This window comes from Pteropus medius, unplaced genomic scaffold (genome assembly GCF_902729225.1).
Source record: "Pteropus medius unplaced genomic scaffold, Ma_sr-lr_union100, whole genome shotgun sequence".
NCBI lineage: Eukaryota > Metazoa > Chordata > Mammalia > Chiroptera > Pteropodidae > Pteropus > Pteropus medius.
In genome coordinates this window covers 16,835,270-16,853,965 of record NW_024342471.1, presented here as the reverse complement: position 1 = coordinate 16,853,965, position 18,696 = coordinate 16,835,270, and the positions used below count along the sequence as shown (strand labels likewise).

Sequence of the window (18,696 nt, the reverse complement as noted above, 5' to 3'; positions counted from 1 at the left end):
AAGGGTCTTCTTTGATGAGGGCCCCATCACTGTATGGCTTCTAAAACTCCTTCTGATTCTTCAGAGGGCCTGAACCCTAAGCTGCTTTGCCAAGTCCCATGTCATTTCTCATAACAGGTCACTGCGTTATCAGACCTGAGCTGATATTCAAGTTGGAGCGAGAAGAACCATGGATATTAAAGAGAGGCACCCAAGGCAGAGGCACCCAGGTGAGTTAATGAGGCTGGACAGAGGCAGCTGATGGGAACTGGATCCCAAGCCCAGTTCAGGAGTTGCTATCTTTAAAATGTGTTTTAGAAACCTCTTTTAGAGGCTTCAGACTTTTAGATGTGACTAAAGGCAGATAGATGATCACCACACCTTAGTTATTAACCTCCAAATATCACTTTCATATATCATTTTTTTTTGTTTTCTGTTCAACATTTATAGATATTCAGTAATGATAGATGTTCAATAATGATAGATGTTCAAATATGGCCATTGTTCACCTTCCCTCCAGTGCCAAACACCCTCTGTAGATATGCATTTATTGATGTATTTATTCTTTTATTCAACAAATATTTATTAAGTGCTGGCTATGTAGCATTCACATTCTAAGCTCAAGGGATGCAAAAGCAGTCTCTACTCCTGTTGCTAGATCCAGTTAGCAAGTAAATACGTAATATGTCTGGTAGTAATCAGCACTCTGAAAAATTAAAGTCAGATGAAGGGGATAGAGTCTGACAGGAAGTGACGTTTTGGAAGGGAAGTCAGGGAAGACCTCTTTGAAGAGGTGAACATTTGAACAGGAAAAGTGGAATGGAGTTTTGAACGAAGGCGTGGAGTGAGCTATGGGTTGTCCAGATGGAGGGAACAGCAGGCACCAAGCCTCTGAGATGGGAGTGGGCTTGGTGTAACCAGAGAACAGCGAGGTTTATTGAGGAGAAAGTAGCGAATGATGGTAGAGAGTTAGCTGGGGGCAAAACTTTATAGACCTAGTAAAGATTGAATTCTACTCCAAGTGAGGTAAGAGGTAGGAGAAGAAGTCAAGGACTACACCCTTAAACACTACATTTGGAGGTCAGGAAGACACAGGACTCAAGCTAGAGAGACCGTGAAGGTGTTCGCAGTATGTAGGGAGAGAGCCAGGAGACAGTGGTGTCCCAGAAGCCACACAAACGATGTTTTTTTAGAAAAAAGGAATGAATTCCTATTCGCAGATGCAAGTGTGAAATTGGCATTGTCTCTTCCTGAAAATTATCCAAAGGCCACTAGGAAAAATTTTTTAAAAAGTAATTTTTATTATAAATTAGAGGCAGCTGAAATCCAAAACATAAAAAAAAAGAAAGTGGAAAAACTGCCAAAAGAAATGGAAATCGGGCTTGATCGTGAAAGTAGAAGTAGAGAGAAAGCATCATATAAACCAGGGCTTAGGAAATAATGTTAGAACATATTGTACAGACAGTACTTACTTGCAGCATTTACCACAAATGGGACTTAAAATGGTGAGATTTTTTTAAGCAGTGGGAAAGTAGCATCGCCCTGAAGGATGCTTGGGTACTGAGTAGACCTAAGGATGAAATGTGTGCGAACTCAGTGAAGAACATGAAGTGGGTTTGTAGTTGGAAATGCACAATATATGGAGTTAAAAACACCCTGGTTTGATAGGAGCTGACAGTATTGTAGACTTGTGGGATGGTCATTTGTACACATATTGTGAATTTAGGTGTAATAAACTAGTATAAACTCTAAGTTTAAACATCCAATATCAAATTTTCCTTGTTAGCATATTGCCTCTATTTGTTTTATCTGCTATCGAAAAGTCATAACTTTTTAAACATACAATTGATGTTATGGCATAAAATGAGAATAGCAGAGTATAGCAATAATCACCCATAGCCCAAAATTTTAAAAACAAAAATTAATAAAGTGCCCTAGGACCAAGCTGAATTGCCAGGTGCTTGAGTTTCCACAAAAAGAGATACTGGAGAGAAAGAAAACATGATAAAAAAGTGGAATTAAAAATTAGTATTGTGAGGAGAGGGGAGAAGGGAGCGGGGAGACAGATGGAGTAAAGGGGGTCAAATATGTGGTGACAGAAAGAAATCTAACTATAGGAGCTGGACACACAGTGTAAACATATATATGCCTTACTGTTAAAGTGTACAGCTGAAACTTATTGGATTTCGTTAACCAAGGTTGCCATATGAAATAAATGAATTAATTTAAAAAACAGTATCATGACAAGACACAATGGGTTGGTAAGGTAAGTTAGCAGATTGACGGTGGAAAACGTAGAGTTGTCAATCAGGACAGATTACTGTTGATTAACCGGATAGGTCAAATCAGAGCACCAACAATCAGAATACAGAGGCGAATTGGATCCTGTTGCAAGCATGGTTTGTCCTCTCATACGTTTTAACATTCTCTTTGGACATTGTTTTTATATATCTCAGCTGTGTGGGGGAGAGAAGCCAGAATTATAGGACTGACCTTTAGACCAGGGGAAATGAATAATTTCATACATGTAATTGGGAGTTATTGTATAGAATGGAAAAGAGGAGAAAGAGATGAAAGCATGTAGACTGAAGTAAGGGCTCTACTGCAGAAATTAAAGTATGGAAGAGGAGGGTGAGGTTCTCGTCGCCATCTGCCTCCAAACTCAATCTTTGCCCTGGTACTTGCCTTGATTTCCCTTCAGTCTTTCTATTCAGCGTCCCTACTCAGCGTCACCCCATTCTTTGACTATCCTCTATCCTTGGATCAGTTGTTTTCCTGACATCCTTTGTTCTCAGTTCACCATTTCTTGTCTTTATTTCAAACAGTCGACCTATATTGAGGTCATATTTGTAATAAATCAAAGCGACTTGTATTAATTTTCAGCTTTCTCTTCTGTTTCTACTACAATAGGTGTTTTTGTCTTTGTTTTCATGTTATCAAACCAAAAAAGTAGAATAAATATTTCTTTAGAAGTTTTTTCATCCCAGGAGACTACATCTAAAACCTGAGAATCAGCTCAACCTAGGGCACTTGTGTACAATCCTATTCCTTAAGAAATATGTTAAGATTTATAATGTATGTTAATTTTTAATATTTCCAGAAGTCCAGAAAGTCAATAAAATGAAAGAGAGAAGCCAATAAAATGAAGGTAAATATTCAAGGCTAGCTTTATGTATCGACAACAAAACATTGACTAAGTAAGGAGAGAAGTAAGACCTTACGAGAAGCATTTAATATGGTTGCAAACCCAGTGCCTTCGAGCAAAATATCCCACAAATGTGACTTATTTGGAACAAGCAGAATTAATTATTTGTAATAGAAGCAATGTTATAAAAAAAAGTCTGATGATTTCGATGGATGTGGATTCCTTGATATGATGCATAAGAAAACTCATACAGAGAAAAAGCCCTATGAAAATGATCAAAAGAAGAAATCCCACAGTTATAATGATGATTTTATTCATTATCAGAAGAATTCAGCTTTGGAGCAACTTTTTGAATATAATATTTGTGGGAAAGCCTTTCACACACACACACACACACACACACAAAAACAACCTTTGTTACATATAAGAACACACACAAGGAGAGAAACCCTCTGAAGGTAATGAATACAGAAGAGCCTTCAAGTAAAAGTTAATGTTCAGTGCTTGTCAGCGAACCCTTAGGAAAAGGACTCTACACGAATCCAGTAAGAATAGGAAATTCTCATAAATGAAGTCAAAACATGCACGTCAGAGAACTCACATAGGGGAGAGACACTCTGAATGTAATAAATTGGGGAAATCCTTTAGCAAGAAGTCAAACCTCATCCAACATCAGAGAATGCACACAGGAGAAAATTCTGATGACTATAATGAAAGTGAAGAAGCCTTGTGGAAGTCACACCACACTCAGAATGAGAGCACTCACACAGGAGAGAGAATTTATGACTGTAGTAAATGTGGGAAATCCTTCTTTGAACAGTCATGCCTTATTCAACATTGGAAAAATCACACAACAAAAAAAACCCAGTGAGTGTAATGGTAGTGAGAAAGCCATAAAGAAGTCACACTTTACTCAAAATCAGAGACTTAATACAAGAGAGAAAAACTTTGAAGGTGGTAAATGTGAAAAATCTTCATGTGAGAAGTCGAAACTCACTCAAAATCAGAGTGTTCACAAAGGAAAGAAAACCTATACCTGTAATAAATGTGGGAAAAGCTTCCATTAAAAAAAAAACAGAGCTCACTCAACATCAGACCACACATATTGGAAAAAAAAACACATGAATGTAACGAATGTGGAAAGCCCTTCTTTGTGAAGTCCAACCTCACTGAACATCAGAGAGCTCTCACAGGAGAAAAACCTTATGAATGTAACAAATGTGGAAAATCCTTCTGCCAGAGGTCAGCCCTCATGGTGCATCACAGAACTCACACGGGAGAGAAGCCATATAAATGTAATGAATGTGAGAAAGCCTTCTATGTAAAATCAAATCTTACTCAGTATCAAAGGACCAACACAAGAGAGAAACCCTATAAATGTAATGAATGCTGGAGATCTTTCTGTGTGAAATCCAACCTTGTTGCACATAAGAGAACTCATACAGGAGAGAAACCCTACAAATGTCTGGAATGTGGGAAAACTTTCTATGAAAAGTCAGCACTCACAAAACATCAAAGAAAAACACACAAGAAGAAATTTTTCATCAACATGCTCCATGTGCAGAAACCTGTATCTACAAGTCATACTCACTGAACATCAAAATTGTGGGGCAGAAATGCTAAGATGTCTACACATGTAAGAAAGTCTTTATCAATAGGTTATAGCTAATTGGAAGTAGAAGGTTAATATAGGGGTGAAAACCTATGAATGCTTTGAATACATGGAAGCTTTCAATTAGTATTCAGAGATATTGAGAGAAAATATGTCATTTTAAGGAACATGGAGTAAAACGATCTTGTAAAAATATTATTTAACTAGAATTCATATTTCAGATGTGACACTGAACTTATTATGGAAAAGATAACAGAAAATATTCTGTTCTTAATAGAATGAAATGTGGAGCTCTTGTAAAACATTAATAACTTGTCATTGACATAACAGCATTAAATATATATGTAAAAACTTCTGAGATTGGGCTATATATTGGTATATAGTACATGAATGTGCTGTATAACATGAATTATGTGTATGTTAGATTTGCATATGGGAACCCACCACTATCCCTGAACCTCAACAATACATTATAAGTGAAAATTGAGCAGTCACATAACCTGTGGCCCAACAATTCCACTTCTAGATACATGCCCTAAGATAATAGTTCTCAACTGGATGTCCTAAAAGGTGTTTGGAAATATTGGAATGGTTTGGTTGTCACTATGACTGAGAGTGCTACGGGCATTTAGTAGGTAGGAGAGCTAAAGGTACTGAATGCCCTGCAATGTGTCAGTGAAAGAACAGGATGAAGAGGCTCGTCCAGAATGCCAGTAGCTCCATCACAGAGAAACACTGCCCTAGAGAAAACTGCACATCTGCAACCACACACATTACAAGAATGTTTATTGTAACATTGCAAGAATTTTTGTAATTTTTAAAAAACAGAAAGCAACAAGTGTCCATTAATGATAGATGAGATGAATGTCGATATGGTCATACACTAGAAATAATATACACTGATGAAAAGAAATTAACCTCAATTAAACACATCAAGATTATTATATCTTAAAACGATAATGTTGAATTTAAACAATACAGATACTGTGTTATTGCATTTATATAAAGTTCAAAGACAATTCAGCAATACATTGTTTAGGGATACATAGCTAAGAAGTAAAACTACAAAAGAAAATGAATGGATAATTAACACAAAATCTAGGGTAGCAATTATATCTGTGGAAGAAGGGGCTTACATTTAGGGAGAGACAGTAAGCTTCATGTTTCTTAAATGGGTCATGAGTATGTAGGTATTGCTTTTACTTTTTGCTTTATCTACATGCATACATGTACACATATTTCTGTTTACAAACTATTTAATTTTCAAGAAATAGGCTTGAAATAATTGCATTGGAATGTTAGCAAAAGTGATGTTTTGGTATAAAGATCATAGTTAAAGTTTTTTTCTTTCATTTATGTTTTGTATCCGAAATCTCTGTAATGACTTTTTAAAGTATCTACACCACTTGTCATTTGGGCCTAGCTTTCTTAATTCAATTGATTGTATTTTTTCCTTTGTTCTCTAGTAAAATTCCTCCTAAATTTTTAGAAATAATGTGAAGCTTAACCAAAAATTACTAGAGTTATAGGGAATCCAAGTAGCAGACCTTGGCATTGAACCCAGGTCTCTCTGGCTCCAACGTTAGTTCTGCAGGGACCCTTTTTAACCCACTTTCCCTCCAGTTAGACTTATTCCTGCTTTCTTTTGGTTCACGTTTTCCTTGTAGCTTTTCCATCTTTTACTTTTAACCTGCCTAATTTTACTTAAAATGAGTTTCTTATTGACAGTATACAGTTGGGTCATGTTTTTGAATTCATACTGTCAATCTCTTTTAACTGGTGTATTTAGACCATTTATATTTAATATAATTATTTACATGTTAGAACTTAACTCTGCCATTTTGTTTTTTTTCTATTTGTTTTTACTTCTCTGTTTTCTTTTTTCTGCCTTCCTGTGGGTTAATTGAACATCGTTAGAATCCCATTTTTATTTATAGTGTTTTGGGAGATCTCTTTGTAAAGCTTTTTAAGCGTTGTTTTTTTTCATAACTTAACAAAGTACTAATATGAAATTCCCCAAAAAGAAATCTCTAGGCACAGCTTGTTTCACTGGAGAACTCTACCAAATGTTTAAAGAGGAAATAACACCAGTTCTACACACTTCCTTCAAGAAAACCAAACAAAAACACTTCCCAATTCATGTTATAAAGCTAGTATTCACTAGCTTTATACCAAAACCAAAAAGTTTGTTAAAATACACTACAAAAAAACTCCAAAAAAACTACAGGCCAATATTTCTCATGAATGTGGACATACAAATGTGTTACAAAATATTAGCAAATAGAATTATTAATTACATGAAAAGACATGAATATATGAAAAGAATTATATACCATGGGGTTTATTGCAAGGACGGTTCACTAAAGTCAATCAATGTAATCTACCATATTAACAAACTAAAGAAGAAATGATTTGGTTGATATCACATGATCATATCAACCACCAATGAAGAAAAGATATTTGAAATTCATGACAAAACTCTCAGAAAAAAATAGGAATAAAGGGAAACTTGATAAAGTGCATCTATGAAAACCTATAACTAACGTTTTCTTAATGGTGAAAGGCTGGATGCTTTCCCCCTAAGATCAGAAAACAGGCAAGGACATCTGTTCTCACCACTCTTAGTGCTGGAAGTTCTAATCAGTGTAATAAGGCAAGAAAAGGAAATAAAAAGCATACACATCAGAAAAGAAGGAATAAAATTGTTTTTATTTGCAGATGACATGATCATCTTAGTAGAAAATCCCAAGTAATTTACAAAAGAAAAACAAAAAAAAATCAAAAACCTCCGAGAACTAATAAGTGAGTTTGACAAAGTCATAGGATACAAGGTAAACATACAAAATTAACTTGTATTTCTATGTGCTAGCAATGAACACATAGGCATCAAAATTTAAAATATGATGCCATTTAAATTGCTCAAAAAATCATATAGTTAGATGTATATCTAACAAAACCTGTACCGAATTTGCACGTTGAAAACTACAAAATGCTGATCAAAGAACATTTAAAGAAATGGATAAGCTTACCTTGTTCATGAATTAGAAATCTCAACACTAAAAATGTTAATTCTCTTCATATCGATGTGTAATAAAATTTAATGCAATTCTTAACAAATTCCTGAAGGAATTTTTTGTAGATATAGGCAAGATTATTCTAAAATTTATATGCAAAGAGAGATAAACTAGGGTAGCAAAAATAATTTTGAAAAAGAAAAATAGAATGGAATCAGTCTGTTGACTTGAAGATTTATTGTAAAGCTACAATAATCAAGACTGTGGTATTGGTGGGTAAATAGACACGTGATCAATGAAACATAATAGAGAACCCGGATATAGACTCATATAAATATTCCCAACTGATGTTTTACAAAGGTGCAAAAGCAATTCATTTGAAGAAGGACAGACTTTTCAGCAAATGATGTTGGAACAATTGGACATCAGTAGATAAATAAATGAACCTCAGCCTCCAGAGGAGAAGAGTATGGGCTTTGGGTTTGGATAAACCCAACTTTGAATGCCAGCTTTGCCACCTACCACTGTATGGTTCTGACTCGGTTATTAAACCTTGTGGAGCCTCAAACCCAAGCCTAGTGCTCACCAATGACACGTTATGGATGCTGGAAAAATAGGTAATGGAATGGGCTGTGTTTAATTTACTGAGATAGTTTCCCAAATGGCCAGCAGAGGGCTCTAGTTGCACGTGAAAGACTCCTTCACTTCGTTCTGAAAGCTGCCTGCCTTCCAAACCCAGACTCTCCTTAATTCAGCCACCCATTTTCATTAACCCGCGTTAATGCAAGGTGCCAGGGAAACATTTTTCACAGTTTTATGTGTCACTACGTTTCCATCATAGAATCAAATCAGATCGTTTTAATTATAATACCACTTTTTCTTTGCCTACTTTAATTTTTTTTCTTATGAAATAGGCATGCATTCTTAATAGGGGCAATATTGGAGCCTGAGAAAAATCTTAGATATTACAATGGTTTGTGACCCTCGAAGGACCATAGGTTCTAAACAGATATACAGTATATCTGTGGAATTAAAATTTTATGGGGAGGGGAACAATTAGGAAATACCTAAAAAGTCTCCTGGGCAAGGGGAGGAAGGTTGGAGGGGGAGGGGGATGGCTATAACTTAAAAACTTTAACTCTAGTGTTCCATTCGAGTCATCTCCACAGGTTTCCCCATGCACCTTCATACTCACCCTTTCCCGTTCACCCCTCCATCCCCAAGCAACCACAATCTGCTATGTGCCACTATGGATTAGTCTGCATTGTTTTAGAGAGTGTTATATAACTGGAATCGAACATCATACACTTTCTTTTTTGTCTTCTTTCACGCAGCATAATTATTTTGTGACTCATCCATGTTGTTGGATGTATTAATAGTCCATTCCTTTTTCTTGCTGAGTGGTATTCCATTGTAAAGATACACCATGATTTGTTCATTCATTCGCTTAAGGGATATTTGGGTTGTGTCCAGTTTGAGGCTATTGTGAATAAAGCTGTTATGAGTATTCATGTATAAGCCTTTGTATGGATATATGTTTTCATTTTTGTTGATTAAATACCTAGAAGCAAAATTACTGGGTTGCATGGCAAGCGTACATTCCCCTTTATAACAAAGGGTCTGGTTAAAGTCCCTTTTCCCAATCAGTGGGACCCCTTTCCCATGCCTCTGGGAGAGGCCACCTTCAGCGATTCAAAAGGAAGTTTTCCTGGAGAGACTTCTTCGGTGAGGCCAGATACCCGCACTCACCCTGTGGAGAGTAGGAACTCAACAACCACTCACGACTAAGTCAAGATGAGTTTCTGCAGCCTCTCTCCAGGGATGAGAACACACGCACACACACGTAATCTCTAGCATGGCACAGTACACCTGCTATGGTACAAGCATGGAAAATACAGAAAATTACAAAGAAAATTAAAACCATCCAATATACACACCACCAAGGGGTAAGTATGGCCAACAGTCTTCTGTGTTTTCTTCTAATCTTTTTCCTATGAGCATTATAACTTGAAACATGTGACCCCGTGTCTCTTCTACGCTAAGATACATATTTTTACAATTCAACTTTCCTGATCACGTGTTTGGCCACTCCTCAAAAAAGTCACGATCCCTTGCTCAGTTTCCAGACCTCACTCAGTTTTAGGATTTCAAACGCACTGATAAGGAAAGCCTCTAGAAGGACTCTGCAAACATGACAAACAACCATATACTGGAGAAAGGGGAACACATAGACATTTAAGAACTGTTGGCACAGGATCCGAATTGGCATTGATACCCAGAGACTCAAAGCATCATCATGGCCTCCCTATTAAATTGAGGGGGTATGTGGGGCGGGAAAAAGTCTGGCTTGCAGTGAGTCCACTAGGTCCACTGGCCAACCCTGCGGTCACATCTCCAGTCCCAACTGGAATAGATTTATTGGTAATTGGCACGACTCCCACATTGATCCCTTGACCCATGGGGTATGAGCTATCAGAGTGAAGAAGGCCAGTGGAAACCTCTGAAATGGCACCTCCTGGACCCAGCCAAGAGAGAAAATAAAAATAATGCCCATCTGGAGAGAAATGGGAGAAACTAATGCCACCCTTAAAGGCCTAAATGACGCTGAAGTGGTAGTCCCCATCTTGTATAATTCATCAGTCGCCCCTGCAAAAAACAACATATCCTGAAGGATGACAATGGACTAATCCAAACCCAACCAAACAGTAGCCTCAATGCAACTGCTGTGCCAGATATGGTGTCTTTACAGATTAGCATAGTCTTCAGTTTGTGGCATGCGGCCACTGATCTGGCTAATGTATTCTTTTCCACCCCTATCAAAAAAGGGGTCAGAAGCAGTTCACGTTCAGGCAGGCTGGGCAGTTGCGCCCCAGGACTGTGTTAACTCTTCAGCCCTCTTTCGTGATAATAGTCTGAAGAGACCTGGACTGGCTGGACATCCACAGAACATCACACTGAACCCCTCTGTTGATGACATATGCTGGGTGAAGTGGCTAGAATGTGGAGACCTTGGTAAGACACCAGCACACCAGAGGGTGAGATAGACTCCTAAGAATCTGCCAAATAAGTAACATTTTTAGGAAGCAGGCTGGAACATCCCCTCTAAAGTAAAGAGAAAACTATTTTATCTTTCATCTCCCACCACAAAGAAGGAATCTCCATTTTGGGTAGACTTCTTTGGATTCTGGAGGCAGCATATTCCAAACCTGGGAATACCACGCGGATCCAAATACTGGGTGAAATGAAGGCTGCCATCTTTGACAGGGGCCCAGAGCAGGAAAGAGCTCTGCAACAGGTCCAACCGCACTGCAGTCGGCCCCAAAACTTGGGTCATATGACCTAGCAGGCCGTATCTATATGGGTTGGAGATACTGGTGGTGGGAAAAGATGCTGAGTGGAGTTTTTGGCAAGTCCCAATAGGGAAACCACAACTTGGATCCTTAGGATTCTGGAGCCAGGCCACGTCATCTGTAGCAAAGAATTCACCTTCCAATAAATAGCTCCTGGCAGGTTGCTTGGTCTGGGTAGGGGTGGAGACCCTGATCTCGAGAAGGCAAATGACCGCATACCCAGAACCAGCCACAGTGAGTTGGATTCTGTCAGATCAATCAAGTCATAAGATTGAGTGGGCCCCTCCAAAAAAGCATGCCAGGATGGAAATGGTACATCCAGGACTGAGCAGAGGAGGGCCAGATGGCACGAGCAAGCTGCATGAGCAAGCAACACATCCCCATTTCACCCCTCAGTTGCCCTCTGCTTACACCTACGGCTGAATGGCGTGTGAGGTGGGTCCCTCACTACCAGTTGACAGGAGAAAGATGCCTGAGCTTGGTCCTTGGAATTTCCCGATTTTGATGGTAAGTGGACATGTGCATCCATCATGGCATACTGAGGTGGCATGGTGACCACGGAGGGCTCATATCCCACCAGGTAAACCACTGTGTCCAGCGGAGGTGCTAAGGGAAGTAGAGAACAGAGAGATTTTGCGAGCAGCTGCTCCAGCTCTATACCACCTACCTAGCTATGTCTTGTTACATGAGGAAAAATAAATTTCTTATGTGATTAAACCACTGTGATTCAGGTTTCTGTTACATGCAATTCTGACTGATACAGTATTCCTAACAATAGCATATGCCTAGGTTTTATTCTTTAATCCTATTTAGCAGACTTTGGGTTTTAATAGGACAATTCAGCCTATTTGAGATTAGTGTAAAAACGGGTATACTTTATTTTATTCCCTCCATTTTAATTCAGGCTTTCTATTGACTTTTCTTTGTTATTTCTCTCTTTTTTCTTGTTTTTGCTCTCTTGATAACGTAGGCACTTATTATCTTTTTTCTTTCAGATTTCGGTGTTCTTCTGTAGACTTTCTTTTTAACATTCAGAATGAAATACATAATCACAATGATATAATCTCCCATTACATGACAAAATACCGTCTACTTCTCCACATTAAGATGACCCATTTATATTATGTCTCCACGTTCTCAACCCCTAAAGAGATTTCAATGCTTTTATTCCCCGTCTCCATCGGCCCCTCCCCAAATACCAGCTGAGGTCCTTCAATACGTATAGTCCCATATTATTATTAGCCTTTCCCTCAAGATTTTTTTTTTCCTCAGAAGATATTATTACAGTATTATTTGCTTCCAGAGTTGCAGATGAAAAATCACTGTTTGCTTCCAGTGATACAGAATAGAAGGCCAATGTCCGTTTCATTGTTTTTCTTTGTAACTTACCTATTTTCCTGCTCTGGAAGATGGAGTTCAGTTCTTTTTCCAGAACACACCTAAAGGTGAGTGCTACATTTTGTGAATTCGGTTTGGAATTCAGTGGACCCTTCACATCTTCGTATCAGGTCTTTATTGGAACAATTTCAGGAAAAAGTTCCTCCACTATTTAGTTTATTACCTGTCTTCCATTTCCTACATTTCACAAATTTCCGTTATTCCAATAATAATAATAATTTCAATATTAATAATTCTAATACACAAATATTTGGTCACCTGCATCATTTCTTCGAACCCCTTTTATTTCACCTCTCATAATTTCCATCTCTTTGAATTTTTAATTTGTGTTTTATTTCTCTATTTGGTATTCCGGGTCAGGTTTCAACAGTGACCACCCTCTCCCTCGAGTCATCTCCTGAGAGTTTTAGTCTATACGTGAGATTTTCCTTCGATCCATGCACGCGCGTGCGTGTGCGTGTGCGTGTGTGTGTGTGCGTATTAGAGTGAGTGTGTCCACACTGCATGGGTAGCTCCTCAGGTGTTAGTTCACGTAGATTTTCTGTTCAGGTTATCCTCTCTCTGTTCTCTGAGACATGCCAGTTCTCTTCTCTCTCTCTCTCTCTCTCTCTCTCTCCTCTCAATCCCCCGCCCCTTCCCTTCCCCCTCACTTCCAGGCCACCGTAGGGACATTGGCATCTTCCTTTGCTGGCTCACGGGGGCGCACGTCCAGCTGCTAGGGGTCTACAGCAGGGTCAGTTTCCCCGAGTGATGGACATCCCGGCAGTCTCTGCGCATCTGGGTCAGCCATGCTCCAGTTGGTAAGTTGTAGGTCCCAGAAGGATGCCCTCTGCTCTCTGTTTCCTCAGCTGGAAAGGCAGAATGCAGCACACTTGTTTACTTCCCCACGGTTTCATGCGCACCAGAGCAATGAGCCCAAGGAGCCCTCACGTGGTGAAGTGCAGCCCCTCCCTCAGGAGGTCTTCGGCTTTCCATAAGTCAAGTGTTCCCAGATTTCACTGCCCTTCTGACCATCTCTCCTGGGCCCTGTGCCTCTGGTCCTCGGGCTCTCTCTGGACCTAGAGGCAGAAAGTGTCTCTGCCAGCTTCCTTCTTCTGGACCCCGAGATGCGCTAGATCTTGCTTCTGCCCTAAACCGCAGAAGCTGCTTGCCTCAAAAAAGGTTCAGTAGCTGGCTTTAAATTAAAAGATGGGGATGTATTCAAAGGATGTATTCAAACAACCATCTTCCCAGAATTCTTAGAGGAAATTGCACTATATTCCAAAAGGCCAAAATACTATAGGCCATTTCACAGACTACAATGCAATAAAACTAGAAATCATCAGCCAGAATAGGCAAACAAACAAAAAACAAACAAAAACCTCACTACCAACAAAATTCCTATAGACACAAATATCTAAAATTTATTATTTTAACTGTATATTGGGTTAAAGAGAAAATCAAAATAGAAATTATAAATTATTTCTAATAACTAGCAATGACCAACAAATTATTTCTAATAATTAACAATGAGAACACAAAATATAAAAATATGAGATGTGACAAAGAAGAATTCAAAGGAAGACATCCAGATTTAAATGACTGTATTAGACAAACAAAAATTAAAAATAATTAAAATGTTCCTGGTAAAGATAGCAGATTGAACATTCAAGTTTAATTTTGCTCCCACTGAGATACCTATTAAAAATAGAAAAAAGGGATTTTATTTTCATCCTTGTATTTTGTAAAATTTTAAATCCCCAGAAAACATAGAAGAATGTTACAATAAACATTTCTATATGAACCATCTATATTCACTAATTTTTATGATTTGGCCAAATTTTCTTTGTATCTCTTTTTGTATATAGATACACATTTTTTCTGAACAATTTAAAAAAAAGTCATCAATATTATGATACTTCATATAAAGTAAGCATGCATCCCTTAAGGAAAAGGACAATATCCTATTATCAAAGCTGGCTTTCTTAGAAGAAAGGCTGAAACAGATTTGCATGTAACGTGCTCTTGGGATCCACATCTGTAAAAGGGAAGGAAGAAGGTTTATTATGGAGAGCTCTTGGGATCGACATTTGCGAAAGGACAGGAAGGCTTGGGCAGAGTGAGGAAGTGGGCTGTGCTACAGACTTAATAATTAAGCATCAGCCAGCTCCCTGGGGAGCTTTGAAGCGATAGTGGCACTTCTAAGTTGTCCCAAGTTGGCATTAGGGGAGCTGGGAGTGCCCTGGGAAAGGACATGACCTTGGGTGAGGCAATTCTTTTCAGCCCAGCCTGTCTTGAAGAGTGCTGACAGCTGAGGATCATATGCTGGCAGCATTTCCAGCGGCCATGGGAATAAGCCCTTCACTCTCGAAGAGGGGTCTGGGCAATGAACCCAGTGTCCGCCATCGTCCACCCCTTTGCCACTCAGTGCCACTTCCTCATGTAAGTTCTAGGAGATACTCCTTGGGATTCCAGTGGGCATCTTTCCTGAAGGAAACGTATAAGAGGAAGGTTAAAAAGTGAACCACAATCCCTGCCGATGCAGCTGGTCTTGGGGCCACACCAATACACTTGCTGCCGATGTGTTCAGGATCTGAAAGTTGGCCTTGACCTAGAAACAAACAAAAAAAGCAGGAGTAGCAATATTCGCATCAGACAAGTTGGATTTTAAGATTAAAATTGCAGATTGGATAAAGGACATTAATACTACACAGTTTACAAAGAGAATGTAATGAGCATATTTACCCAATTGGTTGGTTGTTCTGCCCCAAACAACCAATTGGGTAAATATGGAAAGTAAAAATTATTAGAAATAAGAGAATCTCATGAAAGTACGATGTCAGTAAGAGGCTTCACTATATCTCTTTCAAAATCAATAGCTTTGATAGGGAAAAATAGTTACATAGAATAATTAAAAATACAATCCACAAATTCATAAATACATACTGCATATGTACATACCTACATGCATACATGTTTTTTCAAATACAGAATGTACATTTTTATACATAAGCATTTACCACAATTTATCATCTACTTGGTCATGAACTCTTGAAAAATTCAACAAATTAAATATTTCATAGACTATCTTCTATGCTCATCAATCAAAAAAAAATAAGTAAATAATTTAAAAGTTTACCAAAATGTGCTAACTATGTGGAAATTCAGTGTAAGAAACACACTGTTTGTTAGTAACCCTTAGATCAAAGGAAAGCAGAAGTAAAATTACAAATTATGCAGAAGACAAAGAAAAGGAGACCTCTTCATTGAAAAACTTATAGGGAACAGAAAAAGCTTTACTCAAAGGAAATTTTAGAGCCTTAAGTAACTTCATCAATAAATAAAAAGAACTTAATACTTGAATACGATTCAGTTTAAGCATTGCTCCAGATTTGTAGCCATATCCTACACCCCATTCTTCCTCTCCACCTCTGTCACCTCCTTATTCCCTCTGTCTTCAGGCATTGCCCAGCTTCAGCGAACATGATTTGCTGATCTTACCATATATAGCAATTCTTCTTAAATTTTAACACGCATATAAATCACCTCGGACTCCTGTTAAAATGTAGATTCTGATTCAGTAGGTCTGGGGTAGGGCCTGAGAGTCTGTATTTCTAACAAGTTCCCAGGGGATGCTGTTGCTGCTGGTCCCCTACACACATACATACACACACACATACACACACACTTTATGTAGCAAGGATATACACCATCAGCCCTGACAGAATAGTGGGATGGGCTGGCCAAGGTTTAGTTAAGGCCCCATCTCAGAGACAGCACCTTTTGGGGGTGGGGTTTGAGGTTTGGGGCTGTCCACCAGACTATGGTATAGGCATTGAACCAATGGCTTATACATGGTGTAGAATCTGCAGCAACACAGGAGTGGAGGAGGTAGGATTAGCCTCTCTCACTGCCTCCTGGCCATTTTGGGGTCTTTGCCAATGGGTTACCAGGCAAAGAAAGGAATGACTATACTGGTTGGGATAATCCAGCCTGTAGCGTGAGGAGCTAGGGGAGCTACTATACAATGAGAATAAGTGTAAATCTGGAACCCAGGGCATCACTGGGGCATCTCTGAGGGCTTCCATACAAGTGGGTAATTGCAGCAACCATAGTTAGACAAGGGCAAGGCAAGTCAGGGCTCAGACTCCGTGAGGAGGAAGGTCTGAGTCACTGCCCCCCCACCCCCAGGCAAGTAGCACACGTCAGTTGAAGTGATGGCCACGGGGGAGGAAAATCTAGAATGGATGCCAGAGGAGGAAGGTGATGAACATAAATTACTACCCTGGAATGAGCTACAGCTGCAGAAATTGTGTGTTGGTTTGCTCACCCTTTTGAATCTTTTCAGGAACTGCAACAGGCTACACTTTTAAAAGTCTGACTTGCATCTCTCCTCTTGCGGAAGAAATGAGAGCATCCTGTTCTTCTGTGTGCTCCAAGTATTATTACAAGGGAGTGAAAGTGGATCTGGATGATGCAAGGAATGCTATGTGCTAGACTTGGTGTATGCACCACCACGGACCTCTGTGGCGCCCTCCCCCACCTCCTACTCACCAACCTCACCCCTAAATAACTCGTCTTGATTCCTACATGGAGGGGCTCTGGAGGGAACATCAAGCTGTTTCCTGGTCATGAAGTCAGCTCATTGTCTCTGCCATCGACTGTGCTACAGCGTGAGAAGCCCCAGGGGAGCACTGGCAGAAAAGATGGACAGACCACTATAAGCGCTGGCTAGAATGATCCCAGAAACTGGCTTACCCAGCCACGGTCTGGAGGGGCCAGGTAATACAGCCTGGATGTGCGGGGTTAATGCCCTGTGGGGCGGACTTCGGCAGTAAGTCGTGGGGGACAGGGAGGGGCCAGTGGGTAAATTCTGCTCACACTCTCTTCCTGCCAGGTATTCCCAGATGGAGGACTTCACACAACCTCTATGAAGATGTCCCGTGAGCCTTTTGCCACAGGCCCTGTTTCCTGGGGAACCCAGGCTGAGACAACACTCTCCTTGAGAAATAGAAAAAGAATGAGAAAATCAGCTGGGGAAAAAAAAAGTAGGAAGCGAGAACTCATTAAGATAGATGATATTTTAGAAATAATAGGAAAAAATAAATCCAAGATTCCCTTCCCTGGGGAAAAAAATATCCTAGTATATCAGTCAGAGTTCTACGTTAGGTCCTACATTGCAACAGAAGCTGATTCTGATGATTAACGAGAAAGCAAGTTTATTAAAGGGATATTAGTAGCTCACGATATTGCTCTGAAGGCTGAAAAGCCAGAGTCAAGGTTAATCAATGCCCCAAACCATACCCAGTGCTGCCTGATGAAAGGACTGCCACTCCTGTCACCATCCCCCCAGTGTCAGGACCTTGACCTTGAAGCCACTGCTGTGACTGCCACCATTAAAGGTCATTGTCCGGGGCCACCTGGGCTTATGGAAATGGAAACTCCATGTAGAATTTGATTCCCCGTGTAGCTCACTTCCCATTCATTCCACAAATGTCAAATACACAATCTTCACAGTGAGGGAAGCTGAGAGTTTGAGTTCTGATTAATTTCTCCAAATATAAAAGGGTTATTGAAAAAATGATGAGAAGCGATAATTAAGATAGACGTCTACTATAAGTAATAAAATAAATACATCCCTCAAGAGGTAGATAAAAGATAAGTGAAAGAGAAAAAAGTGTTTAAGAAATAGTTTTGACACAACTGATTATCTGCAATAGTGCTGTTCAGTAGAAATATAATGCAAGCTGTGTATGTAATTAAAATGTTTCTACTGGCCACATTAAAGAGAGTAAAAAAGAAAGATGTGAAGTTAATTTTAATATTTCATTTATCCAATATATCAAAAAGATTATGATTTCAACATGTAATCAATATAAAAGTTATTAATGAGACATTTACATTCTTTTTTTCGTATCAAGTCTTGGAAATCTGGCATATATTTTAAACATACAGCCCATTTCAATTCAGACCAGTCACATTTCAAGTGCTCAGTAGCCACATGTGGCTAGTGGCTATTGGATAGTGCGGAGACAGAAGAAATGAAATCAGAACCCTATTTCACGTCATTCAAAAATAAATTCCAGATGAATTAAAGACTTAAATCTAAAAAATGAAATCATTAAAACCTTAGAAGAAAACATATAACACTATTCCCACCTAGCACTTGATGAGATCTTTCTATCCATCTGTAACACAGACGGCAGGTAAAGGGTTAAT

General features: G+C 39.1%; 1 long non-coding RNA gene across 3 annotated transcripts in view; it reads left to right on the top strand.

Annotated features, from left to right (window-relative positions):
* Positions 1-9,265, top strand: part of LOC120603751 (uncharacterized) — a 37,247-nt gene extending 27,982 nt beyond the window's left edge. For all 3 annotated transcript variants that reach the window (XR_005653111.1, XR_005653109.1, XR_005653110.1), the window contains 2 exons: positions 118-209; positions 3,080-9,265. This is a non-coding gene — a long non-coding RNA (uncharacterized LOC120603751). The remainder of the gene's footprint in view (positions 1-117; positions 210-3,079) is intronic.
* Positions 9,266-18,696: the final 9,431 nt, after the last annotated feature.